Raw genomic sequence first — 11,190 nt, 5'->3', positions numbered from 1 at the left:
CACACACGTGACCGTCAATGAGCGCACACTACATGCTGTAGAATTTAAGTGCATTCAGTTACCAGTATGGAAGTATGCCCTTAACTGAAATTAGGAGCGGGTTAAAAACACAAAATGGGGCACTTTTTGAAAAATATATTTTAGCATTTTTTAAAATTTCATTTAAAATCACAATAACCGGGGGGCGTGGCTTGGCCATGGAGGAGTGAGGACGCTTGTTGCCTCCGCTCCGTCTCTGGCCCTCGGTGGAACACTGCTTTGCTGCTGACCGGCACAATTCCACTTACCTGGAGATGGGGAAGAACCGAAAGCCTTCCCAGCGGTCCTCTTCTACCCCTCCTGGACCCTCGGGATCTTCATCTATCGCCCGCTTCCTCCGGGTGCCGCGCTGTGAAGAGGCCTCCTCCCCAGCCGGATCTAAGATGGCGCCTGTGACTGCTGCTGCTCCACGCGGCCGGCCCGCCACATCGCCGACTCTCTTCTCCGCTGCCACTGATGATGCAGGTGACCGCTCTCCCGCCTCCGGTGATGACCTGGATGCCCTGCTGCCCGGCGCTCCCCGTCCTCCAGCGCACCTTCCCTGCAGGCCTGCTCTCCTGTCTCCCGGTGTGAGCGACGCTGATCAGGTAGGCCGGGACTCTCCCCTGCCCTCCCTCCTGCCGGCTCATGGCCCGGATAGCTCCTGGCCGTCCCTGCCGCCCTCTCCTGCCGCCCCCATGATGTCTCCTGCTCTGGCTCCCATGATTGACGCCCCCACAGTCCTTTCTTGGGGTGAAGACCGGTCTGCCTGGCTCTCTGCTGTGCCCTCTCCCTCACAGTCGGCCTCTGACTCCCTTCCAGATGCTACTGATGTGTCCCTGGTTTCTGGGGCAGTGCCCAAGACTCATTTGGCCCCGGACTGTAAGAAGCCTGAGGACTGTGGCCTATCCCCCTGCTCCCAGGGGTTGTGGCTCCCTCCCTATTGCCCCCTCTCGGTCTCTCCAGGGCCGTCCAGCGGTGTCTGCATCCCTGCCGGTCCCTCCTGGATTACCTTTAGCTCCTGTGGATTGAGGGCCTCAATTTTGTATTGCTAATGACTCTGCTGGCTCTGGTGCTTCCCCGGCCTCCATTGCTGATACTCTTGTGGAATTGCGCCGCCTTAGCGCCCACTTGGCGGCAGTCCCCACCAAGTCTGATATGGAGGACTAGGTGGTGCGACTTGAGCAGTCCTACAAATCGGAACTTTCCGCTGCCCGTTCCTCTGTACAACAACTTGAAACCAAGGTGGATTCCCTTGAGGCGGCCTCTGCCTCTCATGAGACTCAGCTTTCCTCCCATGAGGCTACCATTGCTTCCCACACTCAGCAGCTGCGGTTTCTGTCTGATATGTTGGATGACCTGGAGAATCGCAATCGGCGTAATAACATTAGAGTGCGGGGCCTCCCTGAATCCGTTGAGTCACAACATCTGGATGCTACCTTGCGCACCATCTTCAATTCCATCTTGGGGGTCCCCTTGGATTCGCCCATTGAACTTGACCGCACGCACCGCTCCCTGGGTGTGCGCTCTCCTGGTGATAATAGGCCTCGAGACATCATTTGCAGGGTTCACCGCTATCAGCTGAAGGAGGCGATTATGCGCAAAGTCCGGGAAGCCCCGAAGGTTCTGTTTCAGGACAATGAGTTGCAGCTGCTGCCGGATTTGTCTCGCCTCACCCTGGCTAAACGGAGGGCTCTGAAACCCCTCTTGGAAGTGCTCAACCAGCATCAAGTTCCATATACATGGGGCTTCCCTTTCCGCCTGCAGGTCCGTCATGGTGGCCGTGTTATCTCCATGTCTCATCCGGATGAACTTTACAATTTCGCTTCTGCCTTGGGTCTGCCATCGGTTCCTGCCCTCTCCTGGCCTCCATTCCCTGGTGATCTGCTGTCGGCCCCTCCTGCTCGTCCTCAGCGGCGCTCTAGAAGGCGTCGTAAGATCCGCTCCCCAGAGGGGGCGGACCTGTTTCTGGCTGCTTCTGGCGCTTCCACCTGACTGCTGTAGTGGCTGCTGTCGTTCCTGTTCTTTTGAAGTGGACTGTCTGTCTATTTTTTTGGGCATTTGTGGGAGGGATTCGGGACGTGTTTGACTTATGTCTTTTTCCCCTTTTTTTTGGGGGGGGTTCCCATCCTTTCCATGGTGTAGTCCTTTTGTTGGGTCCGCCCTCCTTATTCCTTCTGTTTAGTCATAGATGCCCTAGGTGGCGTTGTGCGGACCCCTGATGTTCTAATTTGTTGGTCAGCGTTTATTCTGTGTCAGTTTTTTCATGGTATTGGTGTTTTTGCCTGGGGCCCGGGGGCGGGGTGCCGGCTTCTTTGTTTGGAAAAGCCCGTTTCCCACCGGGGTCTCCACGCTTTCTGTATGCGTGGTCTTTGGCAACTCTTTTCTTTGCCGTTTCCCCACCCTTTTTTTTTGTGTGGAGTTCTTCCCTCCACCCCACTTAGTTGGTCTTGTTTGTCTATTTCTCGTTTATTTTCCTTCTCCTTTTTCTTTTCTCATTTGTTTCCCTTGCTTGTTCTTCGTTTGTCCCTTTGTGGTCTCGTCCTTTTTGTTCCTCTTCTTTTTTTTTCCTTGGCCATGTCCTCTGTTAACTTTTGTACCCTCAATGCTAGGGGTCTCAATGTCCCCCAAAAGCGTAATCAGATTTTGTATCAGTTGCATAAACAGCGCTCACATGTCCTTGTTTTGCAGGAAACCCATTTTAAGAAGGACCACGTCCCGGATATCCGCAGCCGTTACTTCCCTAAGTGGTTCCACAGTGTCAACCCAGTTGCTAAGTCCAAGGGTGTCTCGATTGCTATCCACCGTTCGCTGCAGCATGAGGTTCTGGACACCTGTATCGACCCCGAGGGTAGGTTCCTCTTCCTGAAATTGCGCACCGGTGGTACGATTCTCACCGTGGCGGGTTGCTACCTTCCAAATCAGGGTCAGTTGGCGTATTGTAGGTCCCTTATCCGCAGATTGGCAGACTTTAGTGAGGGGGTCGTGGTTTTGGGTGGTGATTTTAATTTTGTCCTGGACCCTCAGGTTGACTCCTCCCCCCGCGCCCCTCCCACGCTCCCTCACAATTGCGCCGCTTGTTGTCGGCTCTTCATAACTCCCAATTGGTTGATGTTTGGCGCATTCTAAATCCTCAGGGTCGAGATTATACTTATTTCTCCCCGGCTCATAACTCGCATAGTCGCATTGACTTTTTCCTGACTAGCCATCATGCCCTTTCATGGTCCCCGGTAGTTCGTATTGATTCGGTTCTTTGGTCGGACCATGCTCCGGTCCATTTGTCCCTGGACATTCCTGGCCTGTCGCGGCGCCCCTTTAACTGGCGCTTGAATGAGGGCCTTTTGAAAGACATCCCCTGTAAGGAGGCTGTCGGGGAGACCATTCGGAATTTTTGGCTAGACCATGCTCTTGATCCCACTTCTCTCCCTATGCAATGGGAGGCTATGAAGTGCGTGGTGAGGGGGGTTCTTATCCAACACGGCGCTCGTCTTAAGAGAGAGCGAGCCGCTGGGGTTACCGCCCTTTTAGACCGTATTCATGGCCTGGGGCTGTCTCACAAACAGTCTGGCTCCCGTTCAACCTTTACGGAGCTTCTTAATGCGAGGGAGGAACTTCGCGCCCTCTTGGACGGGAAATATCTGCGCTTTAGGGACCGCGTTAAGAAACACTACTATGAGTTTGCTGATAAATGTGGTCGCTCGCTGGCTCGTCGTCTTCATCCGCGAGATTCCCCTGCGTATGTTCCGCGCCTGCGTACTGGGTCGGGTGGTCTTGTTCATAACCCCACTGATATTGCTGCGGAGTTCCGCTCGTTTTATTCAAACTTGTATGATATTCACGGTCATTACGCGGATTTGGACCCATCGGTGCTTAGAGACAAGATCCGACAGTATGTAGCCGACACTGCTCTTCCCTCTCTTTCTAGCTCTGACGCGGAAGCCCTTGAGTCGCCATTTACGTTAGAAGAAGTCGCCGCGGTAATCCAGTCTACACCCGCGGGTAAAGCGCCGGGACCGGACGGGTTTTCTGCTCGCTTTTATAAATGTTTCAGTTCCTCCTTTCCCCGGATCTGGCGCGGGTGTTTAATAGTGTGGGGGATTCGTCTCCGTTCTCTGCGCAATCCTTGTCTGCCCTGATCACTGTGCTTCCTAAGCCTGGTAAGGACCCTGTATGCCCGGGGAGTTACCGGCCTATTTCCTTAATCAATATTGATGTGAAATTATATGCGAAATTGTTGGCGAATCGCCTCTCTTCCTTCATGCCTGCTTTGGTTCATAGTGATCAGGTCGGCTTTATCCCGGGTCGGGAAGCGCGTGATAACGTTTTCAAAACTGTTCTGGCCATCTCTATAGCCCGCTCCTCTAAGGTTCCTCTTTGTTTGCTCTCAATCGATGCCGAGAAGGCGTTTGATCGCATTCATTGGGGTTTTCTTCGAGAGACCCTTGCACAGATCGGGGTTGGCTCCGGTTTCCTGGGCAAGATTTTAGCTCTTTATGGGAATGCGTCGGCGTGTGTCCGGGTGAACGGAGTGATCTCGGATTTTTTTCCGGTCCGCAATGGTACCCGCCAAGGTTGCCCCCTCTCGCCTTTGCTCTTTGCCTTGGTGATGGAGCATCTGGCGGTGGCATTGCGTCGTTGCCCCGATGTCCACGGTATACAGTTGGGTTCCCGTATGGTCAAGGCGGCACTATATGCGGATGATCTTCTGCTGTATGTCTCTGAACCACGGGTTTCGTTTCCGGCTGTCTTACGTGAATTCTCCCGCTTTGGTGCCCTTAGCAATTTTAAGGTCAATTTATCTAAGAGCGAGGCTCTTAATGTCTCACTTCCCCCTTCTGAGGCTGAGTTCCTGTCTCGGTCTTTTCCGTTTCGGTGGCAACCCTCTTCCTTCAAATACTTGGGGATCCGTATTTCTCCTGATCCTGCTTCCCTGTTCCAACTTAATTATCTCCCGCTTTTGGATACTATTACCTCTGATCTACGTTCCTATGGAGCTCGTCTCCCCTCTTGGTTTAGTCGCATTCATGCCCTTAAGATGGATGTCCTCCCTCGGTTCCTGTACCTATTCCAGGCCTTGCCCACCCCTCTTCCCCGCGCTTTTTTAGCCAGGGTACAGTCGTTGTTCGGGAAGTTTGTGTGGGGTTCCTCTCGGAGCAGACTGGGGTTCAGTACTCTTGTCCGGCGTAAATATAGGGGTGGCGTTGGTCTCCCGGATGTGCGCCTTTACTATTGTTCCTCGGTTTTGCTTCGTCTGTTCGATTGGCAGTTCCGTCGCCATGATAAGCAGTGGGTTTCCATCGAATTTGATCTGATTTCGTCTTCGCTTTCCTCTTGGCCATGGATCCCTCCGCACTTTCGTCCTAAATCCCCTGGCCTCTACGTTCTCCCTTCGCATTTTCTGAAAGTATGGGATCTGGTCTGTTCTTCTGGCTGCTTGGCCCGTGTCCCGGGCCCTTTGACTCCCCTCTTCGACAACCCTATGTTCGCTCCTGGTTGCTCGGTTGACCGGTTCCTCTGCTGGGACTGAGCGGATTCTACTTGTCTTCAGGAGGTGGCGGGTGATTCTCCGCTCCTTCCGTTCGCCCAGCTGTGTAGTTCTCACCCTGACCTGCGCCTCTCGTGGTTGGAGTACGCTCAACTCCAGTCCTTTCTGAAGCAGTTTTCGCTCACTCCTCGCCTCTCTTCTCCTCCGTTAGCCCTTGAATCCTATGTCGGGCATCAGACCTCCCCCTCTCGTGCCCTTTCGCTTCTGTATGATGTTCTCCTCTCGGATGTCACTGCGGAACTCCCTCCCTACGTCGCCGCTTGGAACGCCGACCTTCCTGTGGGTTTGTCATCTGCGGATTGGGACCGGTCCTTTTTGCTCTCTCACAAGCTGGCCCTCCCTTGTAGTGCTCAGGAGAGGAATTATAAGATTCTGTCCCGATGGTATAGGTGTCCAGTGCTTCTCCATAGGATTTTTCCCGCTGTTCCGGACTTATGTTGGCGCTGTGGCTCCGCTAGGGGTACTATGTTGCACATATGGTGGGACTGTGACGTTCTGCGCCCCTTTTGGGACGCGGTGTTTTCTTTGTATTCCAGGGTCAGTGGGCGCTCGGTGACTGTCTCTCCCCAGCTGGCACTTCTGTCGGTTATCCCTGGTAAGCTGTCGGAGATTAAGAAGGACCTCCTGGGGCACTTTCTCGTGGCCGCCAGGACCGTCATCCCCAGACACTGGCGCAGCCCTACCCCTCCCTCCTTGATTGAGTTCCTCCAGGAGTTCCTTCTTATTCAGCGGATGGAGACCTTGGTGGCGGAAGATTCCCCTGACTATTCCAAGTTTGAACTTCGTTGGCGTCCCTGGGTTATGTTCCAGGAGTCGTCTGCCTTCTCTTCTGCCTTTGCTTGAGTGTGACATGGCCGTCTGTTTTCTTCTCCTTTTCTTCTTTTCTTCTTTTGCTTCCGTTGTGGTTCTTTTAGTCTTCGTCTTGTGTTTGTTTGTTTGTTTCTTGTCTATTCCTTTTCCCTTTCTCGTTGGGCTGTATTTGATTTGTGCGGAGGGGGGTCTTTTTGGCCTCCTTGTCCGCGGACTGTTATGTTTTTTCATTATTGCTCGACTTCATGTTTGTTGTTTGTTCTGTATTATTTTGAAAACTCTTTAATAAAACCCGTTTAAGCATAAAATCACAATAACCAATCAGGCCCATGTTTGATCACCAGACTCACATTAAAGGGGTTGTTCACCACGAGCATTTTTTATTTTTTTGCAAGGTGGACAGAGCAGCAGTGTCTCCCACCACAATCTTGTCCTGCTGCTCCCAGGGTCTTGTTTTGCTGGAAGGCCCCACCACATGTGATCGTGAGGCCAGTCAGCAGCCTAAGGAAAGAACAAGGGAGGTCACTTCCTGTGATGTTGCACGTCTTTTGTATAGGTCGCTGCCTGGCCTCAGTGATCATGCACAGTGGGGATTTCTGCCAAAACAAGACCCTGGCAGCAGCAGGACCGGCACTGTTCTAGGAGACACTGGAGTGCAGGGGGACAGGTGAGTATGGGTTATTTTTTTCACCTTCCCTAGTTCCCCTACAAAAAATAAAAATGCTTATCTTGGAAACCCCTTTAATTTATTGCAGACTCCAAAAAAAAAAAAAAAATATTTAGAAATATAGAATAAAAACATTTAGTAAAAATAAACCAGTCTCAATCGATAATGTAGGAATTACAGTGCACATGTGTTTCAATATGTCTTTGGTCAGTAATTTTGCTATTCTCGAGATGCACAGCGCTGGGAGTTCTTCGGGTGCTGTACTTGTCCTAAGGTGTCCTTCAACTGTTCCAAGAGATAACACTGTGCGAGTGTAAAGGGAGACATTAACTATATAATCTCCTCCGACATTAAACATGTTAGTATAAAAGCCTTCCATTTTTTAAAGAACTTCCCCATATAGGAGGATTTCTTACCTTCTGTGTCTATTTTCTCTACATGTAGGAAGTGCTATAACTGATCTTTAACCATTTGTAGGGAAGGCATGGACGGCTACATCTAATCTTGTCCATTACAAATACTGATGTAAAACATGAACCAAACTGTGACATGTAAATAAGGCCTTAAAGGTCACATACATGGTATAAGCAGCCCATGCACCTCCTCCCCCAGATGACCCATATACAGTATTTGTCAGACAGACCCCCCCATGTAACCAACACCTGATAGACATTCACCCACACGAGATGTCTGCCACGGATGACCTCAGCAGCTCTAGAAAATGGACCTATGAAACATAGCAATTGCAATCTTCATTTTTTATTTTCACCACCTAAACAGGACCCCAGTGCAGCAAAGTGTAGAGAGGTACTAGCGCCTTTTCCTATATAAGAGTAGTGTTCTTGGGAGAGCATCTGTGGTTGCCATCCACCATGTTAATATCATGTACCCTCCATGCCAATTCCAGGAATGTATCCCTATTAAAACCTTCTATAATGTACAGAACAGAAGTAAGCTAGACACAAGTTTTGTCACTCATGGTGTACCCATAAGACTCACATCTATACCAGTGGTTGAAGGGAGTCTATCATTGGGGAATTCGTTTTTTAAATAAACACAAGTTGGAATATCCTTTAGAAAGACTATTCTAGTCCTGCATCTCTTTCTCTCCTGCTCACAGCCATTTTTGAAATATATAGATTTTGGCAAATATTTAAATGAAGGTCAGGGAGTACACAGTGCGTTCCCCATTTTGCTCCAAGCACCACGGCTTCATACCAATGATGCCGCCTCCTGGGCCGTTTCTTCATGCAGATTAGCTCATTCTCTTCCCTGCCTAGCAGCCACCTCTGTCTTCAGCGGGATACAAATCTTGAGCATGCGCTGTACGTGCGGCCACTTCGGGTTTGGGCTAAGCGTACTGTGCATGCTCCGCTGGCCATCTGTATTATATTCCTACAGGAGTGAACAGCGCATGTGCCGCTGAAGACAGAGGAGGATGAGCTAATCTGCATAAACGAACAGCCCAGGAGGCGGCATCAATGGTATGAGGCTGTGGTGCTCGGAACACAGGGGGAACGCCTCTTGTGCTCCCTGAGCTTCATTTGTATATTTTCTAAAAACAATATATTTCAAAACTGGCTGCAAGGAGGAGAGAAAGAGAGCTAGGACTAGAATAACCTTTCTAAAGGCTATTCCAATGTGTGCTTACCATATATACTCGAGTATAAGCTGACCCGAATATAAGCCGAGGCCCCTAATTTTAGCACAAAAAACTGGGAAAACTTATTGACTCGAGTATAAGCTGAGGGGGGAAATGCAGCAGCTACTGGAAAATTTCAAAAATTAAAATGGTCGGAGTTTTTGGGTGCAGTAGTTGCTGGGGAAGGGGAGGGGGTGTTTTGGTTGTCTGTCTGCTCCTTCCCTGAGCTTGAGGACTGTTTTTTTTTTTCCTCCCACTTGGAATTCAGTCTGGCTGAATATAGGGTATCTGCAGTGCTCCTATTAACCCCTTCCCGACAGAACAGGTGCACTGCAGAGCCCCTATATTCAGTAGACCGGGCACTTTCAGACACAGGGATACCTAATGTGTTTGTGTTTCACAGTCATTTTCTATTTTTATATATATTCTAGGGAAAGGAGGGATTTAGAACTTTTATTTGCTTTATTTCTTTATTATATATTTTTTAAAAGCTTCTTTTTTTTTCACTATTTTATGGGAGATCCTATACATCACCACTGTGGCTGGTCATAGTCCCCTCCCCCCCCAAAAAAAAAATAAATAAAAAAATAATATATATATATATATATATATATATATTTTTATTTTTTTTTGCTTGACTTGAGTATAAGCCGAGGGGAGCTTTTTCAGCACAAAAATTGTGTTGAAAAATTCGGCTTATACTCGAGTATATACGGTACTTAAAAATGAAATCCCCAGTGATAGACTCCTTTTAAACTTAGGCTACATGCACATGACTGTGTGACTAGATTTGTATCTATAGGGGGTGTGGTGCTAGCAGTTGCTACCAGGCCCCATACCCTGGGGGGCCCACAAAGGTCCCTATGCAACATAAAAAATGCTACTATTCTAAATGACACTATGCAGGGGCCACAGATTCCCACATAAACCTGTGAAAAACAAGAAGCCATAGAAAAGCACTTTAGAGCAGTGGTTAGCGCAGCGAATAACAATATGGTTATGTGAATGGAGCCTTGAAAGCAGGGAACTGCCAATGTAAAAGAAAGGAAAAATAGGTTCAGAATTCATAGAAATACTGTAAATAGTAATATACCATTCTTTGCACTCTTTCTGCTCAGTATTACCAGCAATAGCCGATAAGGGTGAATTTCCAATCAGCTAATTTCTATGACCGCCTTAGTCTTAGATGAATGGAATTGATTTGCAGTGTCAGATATTTCTGCAACAAATCTACTGTGGGTAAATATAATGTTATACAAAGTATGGCCATTGCATTAGTGCTTTCTGCCACTAGATGGCACTGTGTCACTGCACTTGTACTTATAGCTGAGCGTTATCAAGTTCATTTATTACTCACTTACATGGAATACTGAATATAAATATACATTCTTATATTTACTGAAGCTTAATATTTAGCAAGAGACATGGATATTCATCAGACAAAATGGATTTTATGAAGTGATAGTAAAGTTATAATTAGAAACTGCTGTTTATAGGAAGAAAGTTGGAATTACTAGGGGTTTTATTTAGAAATGTGTTGTTTGTATGCTGCAATAATTCTGGCAGCTGCAATGAAAGCGATCAATCTCTATAACTATTAATACAAGTAGAGAATATAATGTCAAGCAAAAAAAAAACAACTTCTGAGTCTTAGCCATCCTGGATTGCATCAGGGTAATGTTTTTAGGGTATTGCCAAGTAAGGTCTTTGTCAACTAGCACACATTTATTGATAAGATATTTTAGTGTCTAAGACAGAGATGGTAGAGTGCCCGGGGATGGATATGCCATTGGGACAACCTATGTAGGTAAGGGGCCCACCGTCCCAGTCACTCACCCTCTTATTGTCTATTAAATTGCATATAAATTCCTGAGCCATTGGTTTTCATGACTAACAATATATTGTCAGTGAGACATGAGGGAGGGGGGCACTTTATTATGAGATATAGAAGAAAACGGTGTCCTATACTGGGCCCCTGCTGTCTGTGTCCACCACCGAGGATGCCCCCAGCACATCTCTAGTCATTCTATTGTACATATGTGTTATATATATATATATATATATATATATATATATATATATATATATGTTACCAAATACCAGCTTTCCCAGAATATCTGTCCAGGAGGCTCCTGAAATAAGGGAAGACCCCGATCCAACCCCTGGAAGAGCTGGCAAACCACCCAGGCCTAGACAGTTCTCTATGGTGCAGCACATGATGCGGGTCATGTAGCAAAAAAGGGAATGTCAGGCACATATTGTGCTACTGGCTTGAAACGGGTATGACAAGCCCCCAAATGAATATGACAAAACAAAAAAAGAACGGAAAGGAATACTCAAAATACCAAGAAATAACACAAAATACAAATTTTATTCATAAATATACATAACATAATACCGATAAAAAGTCAAAGTACCATCAGACAAGGGGGAGAGCCAAAAGTACTGGAGGTAAGTATAAAGGTAAGTACAATAGAGGGTAGATGTAATGTAAATACCCAAAATACT

The sequence above is a fragment of the Leptodactylus fuscus genome, chromosome 1, assembly GCF_031893055.1.
Source record: "Leptodactylus fuscus isolate aLepFus1 chromosome 1, aLepFus1.hap2, whole genome shotgun sequence".
Classification (NCBI taxonomy): Eukaryota; Metazoa; Chordata; class Amphibia; order Anura; family Leptodactylidae; genus Leptodactylus; species Leptodactylus fuscus.
This window is presented reverse-complemented; position numbering follows the sequence as displayed.